The sequence below is a fragment of the Orbicella franksi genome, chromosome 7 (genome assembly GCF_964199315.1).
Source record: "Orbicella franksi chromosome 7, jaOrbFran1.1, whole genome shotgun sequence".
Taxonomy (NCBI): Eukaryota; Metazoa; Cnidaria; class Anthozoa; order Scleractinia; family Merulinidae; genus Orbicella; species Orbicella franksi.
This window is the reverse complement of record NC_138151.1, coordinates 30,616,298-30,629,068: the sequence shown is the minus strand read 5'-3', so window position 1 is coordinate 30,629,068 and position 12,771 is coordinate 30,616,298. Positions and strand designations below refer to the sequence as shown.

Sequence of the window (12,771 nt, the reverse complement as noted above, 5' to 3'; positions counted from 1 at the left end):
CTAACGTAACCTTATGCACTACCTCACTATTGTCCTTCAATCTGTTTAATGTTTGCTTCACTGTTCATTTTTGGAAAAAAAAACACTTTTCCAAATGGCTCTGAGCCAGTTCTAAAGTCTGCTGTCCTGTTCCTCTGTCGGCATGGTTACCATTTCGTCAGAGAGTCCTCGTGTCTCCAAAGAGTTCGCAGGACCCATGGTAGCCTCGATTTCTTCCAAATTTGAGTAAAGATGTGCTTCGTACTTTGACATATCCAGATCAAGGTAGTGCTGAGAAAAGAATATTGTGAGCGACAACAGGCAACTCAACCAGATACAAAATAGCCTATCGTGACGAGATCGATCGTTTTCATAGTCATTTGAATTGGATTACCTGCATGATTAAACATAACTAGTAACCCGTAAAACATTGTTAGCCCAAATAAAAACTCACTTTCATAGCCTGAGACATTGTTCAAATACTGCTGAGTTAGGTAGTCTGTCTTTAGGCAATAGCTGTGCTCTTGTGACAAACTTTTGTACGCAAAAAAAGCCACCAAAATATTATGTTTGCATTCGTGGTAGAGCTGCTAAATTAGACTTCCTCTATTCATTAAGTGAATTCCTTAAATGTTGCGTTGCGAGTCCTGGGATGCTAAGGACGCACCGTGAAAACTGCTCTGTGATCTATCCTGAATAGTCATCGCCGCCGTTAGCCTAAACTAAAAATGTTAATGAAGCTGAGTTTCATCATTGCGCGATGTTTACTTGGCAATATCTGAAGACAAATTTCTTAAGGCCATGATTGCTTTGCACTGCCGTGCGTAAATGAAAAATGCTTCTGAAAAGGGGTTGGTCGTCCTTTACAAATTTATCCCGAAAAAGACCTCTCTCTGGATCATTTCAGATATGGTTCAGTTCATTTCAGATATGGTTCAGTTCATTTCAGATATAGTCCACTTGAATACAAGCCAAGACAGGTTTCATAATTTTACATAACCTTACCTCTACTTCCAATAATTCTGTTGTGACCTGGTAAAGACGTTCAAAGGTTGGACGAAGATCCGGGTTTTCATGCCAACAATCTAACATGATCTGATATCTGTTTGTGAGAAATTATTAACAACTACTTTAAAGAGTGAATCATCAGTGGCAAGTAGATTATTTATTCTCTGGTAAATTAATTGTTTTTTTTTCAGATTATTTTTTCTTAATTTCAAAGTATTACTTTCCGAAACCTTCGGCTTCAGAGAAAAATCAATAATTGTTCTGCGTGATACTGTCAAATGGCGATATTTTGCGACAACCAAACTCAAGAACAGCGCTTTTCACGATTAGCTTTCCTCTTTTGTTTTACAATGTAAATCCAACTTGGATGCGAGGTAGAACTTTGTCTCACATACATATTGAATTATATTTTAATGCAAATAAGAAACATTAACCGTGAGAAGTGGAGTGGTATGCCCTTGTGGTTAGGGCGCTACATTTGTAATCCTGAGGTCCCGGGTTCAAATCCTCCTCCCTGTCAGTGGATGCATTTCAGTGTTTGGTGGTTCCAGACTCATCTCCTCCACGCTTTGTAAATAACCAACCGGTCAGCCTCCCGCCAGTTGGGATTTTTAACAAGTTTCTGTTTAATTTACAATATTTGTTTGCTCATTTCAGAGTCCACAATTAGTACAGTAGAGCTAAAGACTCTGACACTTAAATAAAGTGATTGATTTATTTACCTATTTATTTATTTATTTATCTATTTAAAATGGTTATTGTTGAATCATTCGATCACCGTGTTCGTCTTTTCAGAATGGGAAACGACGTGTGTTGCCTTGGTGAAGTAAAAGAGAAGAAACATTTTTATTGTGTTTACATTTTGTTACTGAATTCTTGCTGTGAATAAAACCAGCAGTGGACTCGATTTAAACCTAGCCGAATGTTTAAAATGGAAAAGAAATTCTGACCTGTTTAGGGTCTTTGTAAGATGTTTTGGGCTAGAAACAATCATTTTGAAAGATAAAACAAACAAATAAATAAATGAATAAATAAAATAAAATAAAACTTCTTTTCTGCACTTACATCTCATCGCTGATATGATCCGGCTGATCCATTCTGTACTTGTTGACTTTCAGTTCGTACACTACCTTCCACTCACCCCACCCGGGATAAGGAAGGCCTCCTGTGACGTAAGGCAGTATGCATCGACGTTTTAAGAATGAATGCAATTATATTTGTACAATAATGTTTTCACTGAAGTCACCAAATAATGCAAAAATATCTTCAGAATTTTTCAGCTAAGCGACCTGTTTTAACCTATCTTTATGTTTATTTTTAGCATTAACAAAATCAACAACGGTTAACACTCGAAAGAAAAGTAACAGCTAAAAACAACAACAAAATTGATTAAGTATTAGCCCGGCTGTTTTTGTCACAAAAATCCTTGTCTACAGGAAAATATTAATCGAAGGTTAGAATAAAAGTGTTTGTTCGTATTGAACATGATTGGTAAATCTCACCTAAAGTGAAGACCTCATACAGAACAATTCCATAAGACCATCTAATGGAATTAGAAAATGTTTAAATAAAATTAGTTTTATTATACACTAGTTTTTATTATACATTATAATAAAGTTTCCATATAACACGCGCTCTGATTGGCTGAAAGAGCGTGCTTTATCAGAGAACAGAGCACGGGTTGATGACGGTAAGCTGGCTTTCAAATTTTTGCTTCGGAATTTTGACAAATTTGACCCAAATTAAACATCCCCTGTGATTCAGACAAACGCAATGGAAACGAGCTATTTGTCTGTAGTAAATATGGCTCACAGAGACCATTGTTAACAACAGTGGTGTTAAAACTGTACCAAAATAAGAAGTTTTGCTAGATTCCCGCCGACAAAACACGTAGCGAAATAAACAAATTCTCAACCTAAACAGTGCTTCGATAAAAGACATTATATTTGTTACGAAGGCAGAAATTATACTTAAGAAGTAAAACAACGACAGAAAACAACAACTGAACTGTCTCTGTTTACGATGAGAAGCTTTATTTTTGTACTGAAAAATGCTCAATTGCTCAAACAACACTTACATGTAGTGTAGTAATGCTCGTTCTCCCGTCATCTCAGCGAAGTGAACCGACGAGTGGTCAGTGCAAAGCTTGCTCTGATATTCTCTTCTGTGCTCGGAGTAGAACCAGTGGGAGCCGTTTAGTCTTTCTAACTTTTACGCTAGTTCGGGCAATCTTGCTGCATGCGGCTACAAGCCGTAAATAACTGCAGCTCCGTTCAAATTCAACTCGGCATTTTGCATTTTCATCCGCGGGCTTTGAGCTCAGCGTTTCGTAATTTCCACTGGAAAAGTGCACGTTTTCATGGGCCATAATACGGCCGGATTCCTCTGGACTATAAACCTTCACCTGCCTTTAGATCAGTATTTAAAATTTAACTTAAAAGCGAACTTCGAAGGCATCGTTCTTCTCTCGAAAGCCGCTCAAACTACTCGAAACTGAAAGCTTAGCTGAAGGCCAGTTTGTGATTGACAACTGTCGCTTCGTTAGCCAATCAAATTATTTGAACAATTCTAACAAGGATTGTGATTGGCTTATTTTAGCGTGCTTTATCAGAGAACAGTTCACGGCTGACGCCACTTTTGCTCGTTTGGAAAATAAAGTTTGGTTTGAAAATTCTGCCAAATTCGTGGGGAAATTATCGGATCCTTTATCATAAAATAAATAAAGAAGCCTCGACTGTGCTCTGTTCTGCTGTAAAGCACTTAGGAAGCGGTAGAGCACTCAAGAAGTAGGGAAAAACACTCGACTACGTCTCGTGTTTTCCCCTACACTTCTTTCGTGCTCTACCGCTTCCTGCGTGCTTTACAACAGAACAGAGCACAGTCGAGGCTTCTTTATTTGTTAATTATAAAACTGCACATTTAACTCCAGCAACAATTCCACGTTTATTTGAGTAATTTCGAGCAACGTCAATTCACAATAATTCCAAGTATAATATTAATTCTCTCAAATCAATTTTAAGCTTCAACAACTTTCTCATACAATGTAGGATCTCATAATAGTAACAAAAGATTTCCTGTTGCAATTGACCCTTTTTTGGATGTCCCACGACAACAGGGGGATTTCCCCCGAGGTACTTCATGAGTATTTATATTAAGCAAAGAAAGCAAAACTTGGACGGTGCATAATAACTCCAAACATGTTTTCTTTGCGGTAAGCAACAAATAATTATGACGGCATATGACGATGAAATTACGTAATGAACTCTAAACAGCAGACACCTTGGATCCGCCATGTTGGATTTCTCTGATTTTTCAAAACACCAAAAAATCAAAAGAAATGACTCTAGAGTAAGCTCAATCAATAAAAAGATGGTAAAAAGAGCCTAATAATGTAAAAATATTTGCAAGAAGTCGAATTTTGATATAACAAGAAAACTACAAAACTGAAAAAAAGCATACAACGGCCATGAAAGCGCACAAGTCCGAGTAAATGACATGCGTAAGGCTGTACGCAGGTAAATTCCAAATATTGATAACGGTATAAACGGTGAAAGTTAGAGTAGGCACCGCCCCTCGCCCCTTCCCAGTTCCCTGGATTAAATGGAGTTAAAAACAAGTTTTTCTAGTTTCTTACACGTCGCTTTTCTCCGACACTCTGATATCATTTTCCTCGCAATCATTAAACAAATGTTCAGGAGCGGTCCACTTGATTGGCAGCCGGCCCTATTAGGGAAAAACAAGATAAATTACACCTAGTACAAAAATTTAAAGGGGCAGTATGCCAGCCGATTGTCCAAAGTTCTTTTCTTTATTTCCATATTTTACTGTCAAACGCCTCCAAATATACAAAAACATTTAGATATAAATATTCTTCAGAGCAAATTAGATCCAGTATTTTGGGTTAATAACAACAGAAATTTCAAGGATAGAAGAAGATTATATAGTTCATGAAATTCTATTTTAAGAGAGGACGCCAATAAAAAAATAATTCTAGAGAAATTTTGAATGTCATATTTCACACTTTGTTGATAATTCATTAATTTTCATATAATTCGTTCCCGTTGCTAGAAAATAGAACAAGTTTATAGCCAGATCCCACTCATGCTTACAGGGAATCTTTGTTTACAATACTTTCCTTATAATGCGTATAAGGGGTCTAGTTTCTGCTCAAGCTACAAAAATATCAGTGCTGAATATTGAAGGGGCACAGTACGATTAATCTTCCTGCGGAATTTGAGTGGATGTGTTGAACTCCTTTTGCGCGACCCAAATTTAAAAACTCGATATTTTACAAAGATTGTATGAGCACATTAGCATTTTTTGCCACTCGGAAACTTTGCAGTTTTTAAAAGCCAGTTTCGTCTTGAATTTACACCCAAAGAGCCAAACTTCTCAACGGTTCCACAAGTTATCTAAATTGAAATTATTCAAATGTTGTCAACTGGTATCTAGCATTATGCTTTCTCTCTGCAAAATCGATTATGTTAATTAGGACCAGACCCAACATGAGATTCCTGAGGTTGTTAGTCGATACAGAGTAGACACGTGGTAAAAGATTCAGTTTTTTCTTTAGATAATGAAGTTACCTTTCTGATCGTCGTACAGTAAAGATACTGATGTTTATCTCGTAAGAGCGCCAGTCCAAAGTCTGTTATTTTACAGGTTCTTCCTTCACCTACAAGTACGTTTCTAGCGGCGAGATCACGGTGAAGGATCTATTAAATGTATGCCAATATTAAAATAAATAATAGAAATCAATTAACCGAACTGTACTGGTGTCATGTTACATTTAACCAGCTGTTCAAGTTGTGGCATTCCAAGGGAAAATTCAAAAAATAAGGCGAAAAGAAACAGTTCTGTTCAAATTATGCAAATTGAATAGATATATATTTTTACACCCAATCGTAGCTTTTTGGTAAGCTTCGGCGGCATATTAGGCGAGTTTGGTAGAGCCATGGTTCGTAATTTGGTGAGATAGTATTTACCGTACCCAAATTGGCCAAGAGAGCATGATATCGTAGCCATAACAGGTCAGTGACTTGATATCACAGAATATTTTTGTCTATACGCATTAATTGACACGAAACAACATATTCCAATATTCAGTTGAATAGATTTCTTTCACATAGCTCCTCTATGGCTAATTGGGAATTTGGGTACGGTAATAAAGAAATATCGGTTATAATGCAGTTATGTTATACAGCAGCGCTTGCATGGCAGAAGAAATAATTGGCGAATATCGGTCAGTACTTATACCTGTCAGCTAACTTGTAATATAGTCTAATCGAATGGAGTCGGGTCGAATCCGGTAGAGTCAAATCGAAGTCCAGTTGAGTCGAGTTGAATTTAATTGAATCTAAGCTATAATTGGATCCAATTCGATGATTCATACTTTCTTAGATGCTAGGAAGCTCATGCCGGAAGCAATCTGCTAGGAGAACGAGAACAGATCATATGATGTCACTTCCTGTTGACAACACTCGGGGGAACTGTAATACTTGTCTTCTAGACCTCGGCTTTTTCTTAGGTAACCAAGCAAATCTCCGTATGGTGCATATTCAAGAAGCAGCATTAACGGAGCATCTGGTAATAAGAGGAATTATAAGAATTATAACACAATGCTAACGCGGTCGTAAATTGTAGACAAGAAATGAGACATGAGACAACTAAGTGTAACCACGTGATAGGCCAGGTCATTAACCCAAATCACAACACGTGACTCAAGCAATCAAAGAGACAAGTATTTAACTGAATGGTCCTAAGAACCTGAGGCGGAAACGCAACCAAGGAAGTTAACAATGTTTGGATGTCTGTCTCCTTTGAGCGACCGCCCCAACTCTATTTCTTGTGCAAGAGATTCCTTTTCTGATTCCGAGCTGTTGTCTGTTGAGAAAACGAAATAAAAAATAGAAATCATAAAAATCATAGTTAATATCACTATTACTGCCTTCAAGTTAGATGATTCTGTGAGGCGTAGTTTCTGTACATTGAAAAAAAAAAATTGTACCAGAGAAATTGCCATATAACTTATGATTAGGAGGCGCGGTAGTCTGTGGTTAGTGCCCTCGACTCCGGAACGAGCCGTCCGGGTTCGAGTCCCCACCGGAGACACTGTGTTGTGTTCTTGGGCAAGGTACTTTACTCTCACATTGCTTCTGTCCACCCAGGTGTAAAAATGGGTACCGGCAAATTTAATGCTTTGCATAACCTTGCGATGGACTAGCATCCCCCCCGGGAAGGGGGGTGGGGGACGGAGAGTAGAAATTCTTCTATTCGCTTCATGCTACAGAAACTGGGATAAGCTCCGGCCTGATGGGCCACTTGGTTCGTATGCAGACTATCGTTTTACCTGTTCAACTTGTGACAAGGGGCAAATAGTTATTACAGGTTTCCGTTGGCGAAAAAGTGGGAAAAAAGTCTCCAGCTCTCTCCATCAACTTGATGGATCAATACTAACACTCTTTGTCATACGATACTAGATACAATAACGGTATAATCACTCAAATGATCCATTCAGTACAGTCATACTAAAGAACAGTTTCTCACGTTTCAGCTTTTTTACAGCAACAATAGCATGTCCTGGATATCCATTCAAACCCCACACAACAGCTTTCCACACTTCACCAAATGTGCCGCTTCCCAACACACTTCTCAGGTTGATTTGTTGTAGTGGGATGTCCCAACGGGAAAGAGTTCTAAATAAATAACGGTGAACAAAATAAATCGTCAATGACATTGCCATTAAAAAAGCACGCACACAACCCTTGAGCAAATTGATAAAAATAACAAAGACGACAATAATATCAATATCAATAACGAATCTAACAGAGAAATAAATTCATCGTAGGAAAGAAGAAGATGACTTGTACATTTTACCCATGCCGTTAGCGCACGAACTGACTTTAAGATCGCTCATAAAAACGTACCAAAAAGTTCTAAAATCTTGAAACCTAGCATACACAATGTCATTAGCACAAGGGCAAGTATTGCAAAAATATGGCTTTCCTTGTTCTTTATGGGCTGCGTAAGTCACGCATGGTATTGTGGTAAAATGTACAGCCCCCATCTTTTTTTCCTACACAAGGTTGTAAGCAAGTAAAAAAGCAAGTAAAAACCAATGATATAATGTCGTGATGATCCAATTTTATAAGAAAATTCGTAATCTTAAAGTGTACTTTTGCACGCGCATCTAAAAGAACACTTACCCTTCTAGTGCCAAGTTTTCTACTAACGCGCAAGGGACATCGTCTCTTTGAACTTTGAAACAACACACTGTAAGTAATTAACTTGCTTACCAGCAAACTGCTATATAGACTTATGAAGTTTTAAAGGGGTTCTTAAAGGGAGAGTGCTGATTTCAACGGTCACTTTCGTCCTCTAAAGAGCAGAGCTAGTAAGACCCTCGGAAACATTCACTAGCTGCCAACTCATCCCTCATCGAAATTTTCACTTGTCATTGCAGCTCAATTCGCGTTATTTTTAGACTTTCTGGCAATGAAAGGATGAGTGAAGTTCCATCTAGGTTAAGGTAAGCATTGAACGCGACAAAATTGGAGAAAATAAACCAATGAACTTTTGTATCATTTATTTTCATGCTGACCCTAATCTCGAGTGAGTGGATCAATATATTGATATGCCTACAACGATGACAATTTTCGTTTGAAGTGCAATGCTTGTTTCATCGTGCAAATAGATAAAAACGGGGGAACCAGTCAGATTGGTGAATTTCCTAGACACCAAGGGATTCAACATTGTAATGCGCTTTACAATATTTTATAATTTTAGCGCTATATAAATCTAATATTATTATTATTATTATTATTATTATTATTAGAATGATCAGATGTAGCAGATGATTAAGTAAGTGTCAATGTGAAAGGTTTTGTTTACATACCTGAAACGGGTCTCCTGCGGAAAACAAAACAGAGGACGATACAGAGGCAGAGGAAGCCTGATATGACACTGAAGATGATCACTGTAGTCAAGTTGTTTTCATTTTCAGAGCCTGCAGCTTCACCTTCGGAAAACAGTACAAGCGAAAGTGTTATATCGATGACAAATGCGAGATAACTAGTAGAGTAGTACTTGGCCTTCATTGAATAAGTGTCTTTGCCATGCTTATATGAGTCAACGTCCTCAACCATTCACTGGCTGTGAGGAGTTAAAGTAAACCGCGACGACGGCAACAACGAGAAAATCAATGTTATGAGCAGAGCAATGTCTGTGAACAAATCTAAGTAATGCATGTCTTGTAAGAGAAATATTTATCAACATTTACCTCTCACTTGCAACATGTACCAGGCATCTACTGGCCCATAACCAGAGAAACTAGCAATGCATCTGTAAATCCCTCTGTCTTTAGTGGATACTTTTTTGATTACATAGTTGAAATGATGCTCTTTTAAATGCACATTAGAGCGGGAGAAATGAGCGGTCTCCAGGGTTTGCTTGCTCTCTTCTCGAATCCACTTTGCAGCAATGAAAACCCCTGTGTCTTGAATCTTGCACTGTAAATTCACTCTAGCGTCAACGGTAAATGCCACGTTGTCTGTTGCAGTGTAAACTTGCGGTCTATCTTTGTCTGGGTCTAGGTATGAACCAAATAAACATTAGACATCTTTATATTGAGCACTAGTTCCCAAGGTGTACAATAGACTATGTTCGTATTCTCGGTATTGGACTGGAACTAGCTTGTATTGGAGGCTCATGCGGGGAAATATCATTAAAAATAGAGAGATTAATGTCATTTGCATGTGAAAAGATTCCTCACATTAGCCTCATTTGGAAGCAAGTTCCAGTCCAATCCCGAAAAAACGGATATTGTCTATTATGGAAACAGGCTAGTAGCGAGTCCTAGGTTCATTGAATACATAAGGTTGTTCCTGGGATATTTTGACGGGGCGCTCACTATATATAATGAGACGTATCGCCCAAAAGAAGTAAATTTTTCAGGTCGGAGGCTAATAAAGAGGCAGTGATTCCATTATATTGCGGAAGATGATTTAACTACAAAAGGTTATCCCAAGTCGGGCTGATAGTATATATAAAATATATTATTAGAAAGGTTACTTTTTAAATTCCAAATGGAAAGGAAGAGATGTAGCTAAATCTGAAGAGTACAAAGTCCAGCCGAGAGAAACAGTCATCTTGAGCGGAGTAAAGAAGCGTTGAGGACAGAAAAAAAGATGACAAATAAAGCTGCAACTCGCAATTGTAGGTTATGAAAAAGTCAAGCAAAGAATAAAGGAGATGCAAAAGGAGAAAAGACCGATTAGTAAAAACATCAAATACATCAAGAGAAGAGGTATTAAGGGATAAACAACATGCCGAGAGAGATGGCACAAAATAAGAGAACCGAATTGCGTTGAGTAGTGAAGGTACACGGACAAGCAGGCGAGAAGAACAAAACAAGTACGGTTGTAGTACAAGATAAAATCAGAAGACTGACAAACGAGCAGAGTAAAAAACTAAAGATCTGTAAAGAAACCATTTACCTGCTACTTGCAACTTGTACGATGCATTTTGGCTCCAAAAATCATCGAAATTGACAACGCAAGTGTAATACCATGCATCATCAGTAGATACTTTGTAGATCACCTGGGAGAACTTATGGTGAAGAAATTTGAAATGCTCATCATAGGAAAAATTGGCGGTCTTAAGGGTCCGCTTGGTGTCTTCTCGTATCCACTTTGCAGTAGCCAACAACCTCGTGTTTTTTAATCCAGCATGATAATTTTGCTTCCTCGCCAACTGTAAAGGACATATTTTCTCTTTCGATGTAAACATCTGGTGGTTTCAAAGTCCCGATTCGTTCGTTTATCCCAGGTTTTATAAATGACGTCTTCTCTTCACTTGACATTGAATTTGAATGAAGTAACTTACAAATTTCAGAGAAAAAGTTAATCCTAACTTCTCCTAAATTGTCTGAATTCCACAAAAAGCAACGAAACCTACCGCAACGTCCGTTTTGGCTCCAGTAAAACAGTTATTTTATCCTACGATGTCATAACGCCCAGTCTCGCATTTACCATTCGTCACCCCTAAAACTGATTGAGAACGACATTGACAACATCGATCTTGGAGAAGTAACAAACGTGCAGGCTTTCGAGGGAAAATAATTACCGGTCGATCAGATTTTTGTATTAACTGCCCTTTGCAATATAATAGAGCAAGTCAACGAATGAAAGGCTATTCTGTACTTCTATATATTTTGCTAGACTTTACAATCCGTTTGATTCTGTACATGGAGAGAGCCGCTTATGGAACATCATGTCAGGAGTATCTCGGCAGAGCTGAAGGCAATGTACAACAACTCCGAATGCGTTACGACATTGTGAGGCCAGAGGGGAAGAGAAGGACTGGACAACCAAACACAACATGGAGGAAAAACGTAACAACAAATGGCAGTAGACGGAAAACGAATGCAAAGATTTATGTGTCTTATGGCATGACGAGATATGGATGAACAGGGGTACTGAAATTCGCGTTTGGAGAACTCTATCTTTCGCGAACAACAACAACAAAAAAAAATGAACTCAGAAAATCGTCTGCCCCCTTTGCAAGGTAGACCCTCTCTTATCCCTGTTTTCTAAATCCCCCAGCGTCGGTTAATAATGAGTTGTAGCAAAACAATGAGGTCATCAATTAACTGATACTAGTTGAAGAGTATTTGTTATAATGAGTGGCACTGATATCCTTACAAACTTATTCATTTTCATATAGCAAATTACCAAATTAAAGCCGGTCTCGATAAATGACCCGTGAGAGATGAGAACGCATTACCTTTACCATTGTTATTGTTAAAGGAGTTTCTAGATTCAGGGAAATTAAGGCCATCGTTTGTAGCATGTTGTCCACCCTCACACGAAATATTTGCACAGTTGCCTACAACATGAGAACTGAGGTTAGTCACAAGAATTATTAAGTAAGTTTAACTATAAATAAAATATTGTGTGAATAATAGCGACGGATATCATTCGTCCTCGGGTCCACGCCAAATTTGTTTTCCGTCGTTGCGCAAACGGCCGCTAGTCAATAGAAGTAAACGTCAATAGAAGTATGAGTTAAGTTATGATGTACATGTAGTTTTCATTATTACCTTTGCAAACAGCAACTGTTTCGTTCGAAACATTGCAGCTACTTGATGTCTGTTTTTCGAAAAAGTCACATGTGTTGTTATTTTCTTGATTGGAGACACAGGAATCATTTCCAACAAGTTTATCTCCCTGAAGAATACCTTCTGCTTCAGGAAATCCCTGAATGCGGCAGACTGCATGAACCATGTTAATGTCCCAGGCTGAATGGCAAAGCGGCGTCCAATTGCTAGATATGTTGATCTCAAGCTTGACTTTGGACCAGAATTTGGGATAAGGTGAAATACGTACTTTGTAGGCTACAATGGTAGAAATAGTAGGTAATAAAGAACTTCAATCTGCTAAATGTGTATCTTATATATAGCTCATGGGCACGACAGGACAAAAAGCTTTCTTTATTTTTCGGGAACTCAACAGCTTAAGAAGAAAAATCACAGTAATAAATGCCATTAAGAATTTCGTACAACGCTCTTAATTAAAATTTTGGCCAAATTAGCTTCACCTGAACAAACTCTGAGTGCGTACGCATGTGCAACAACCACGGGCGCGTATACTAAAAGCCCTCTCGTCTGCAGAGACAAAAAATCGCGACCTTCAGGCGAGTCCAACACGGGAAATCCGCGATTTTCCGACTTCTTTCCAAATCTGACAAATCTGATTGTCTTAGAATACTAAACGAGTACTCTGCGGG

At 38.2% G+C, this 12,771-nt stretch overlaps 1 pseudogene across 1 annotated transcript; it reads right to left on the bottom strand.

Moving 5' to 3' along the window:
- On the bottom strand, positions 1 to 9,129 carry LOC145492741 (tyrosine kinase receptor Cad96Ca-like; annotated as a pseudogene). The gene is made up of 11 exons (XR_014050048.1): positions 8,882 to 9,129; positions 8,193 to 8,259; positions 7,534 to 7,682; positions 6,754 to 6,870; positions 6,380 to 6,570; positions 5,574 to 5,702; positions 4,622 to 4,710; positions 2,490 to 2,530; positions 2,053 to 2,152; positions 985 to 1,081; positions 1 to 270 (listed from the first exon to the last, which is right to left on the bottom strand). The product of XR_014050048.1 is annotated as a tyrosine kinase receptor Cad96Ca-like (transcript).
- Between the last annotated feature and the right edge of the window lie 3,642 nt (positions 9,130 to 12,771).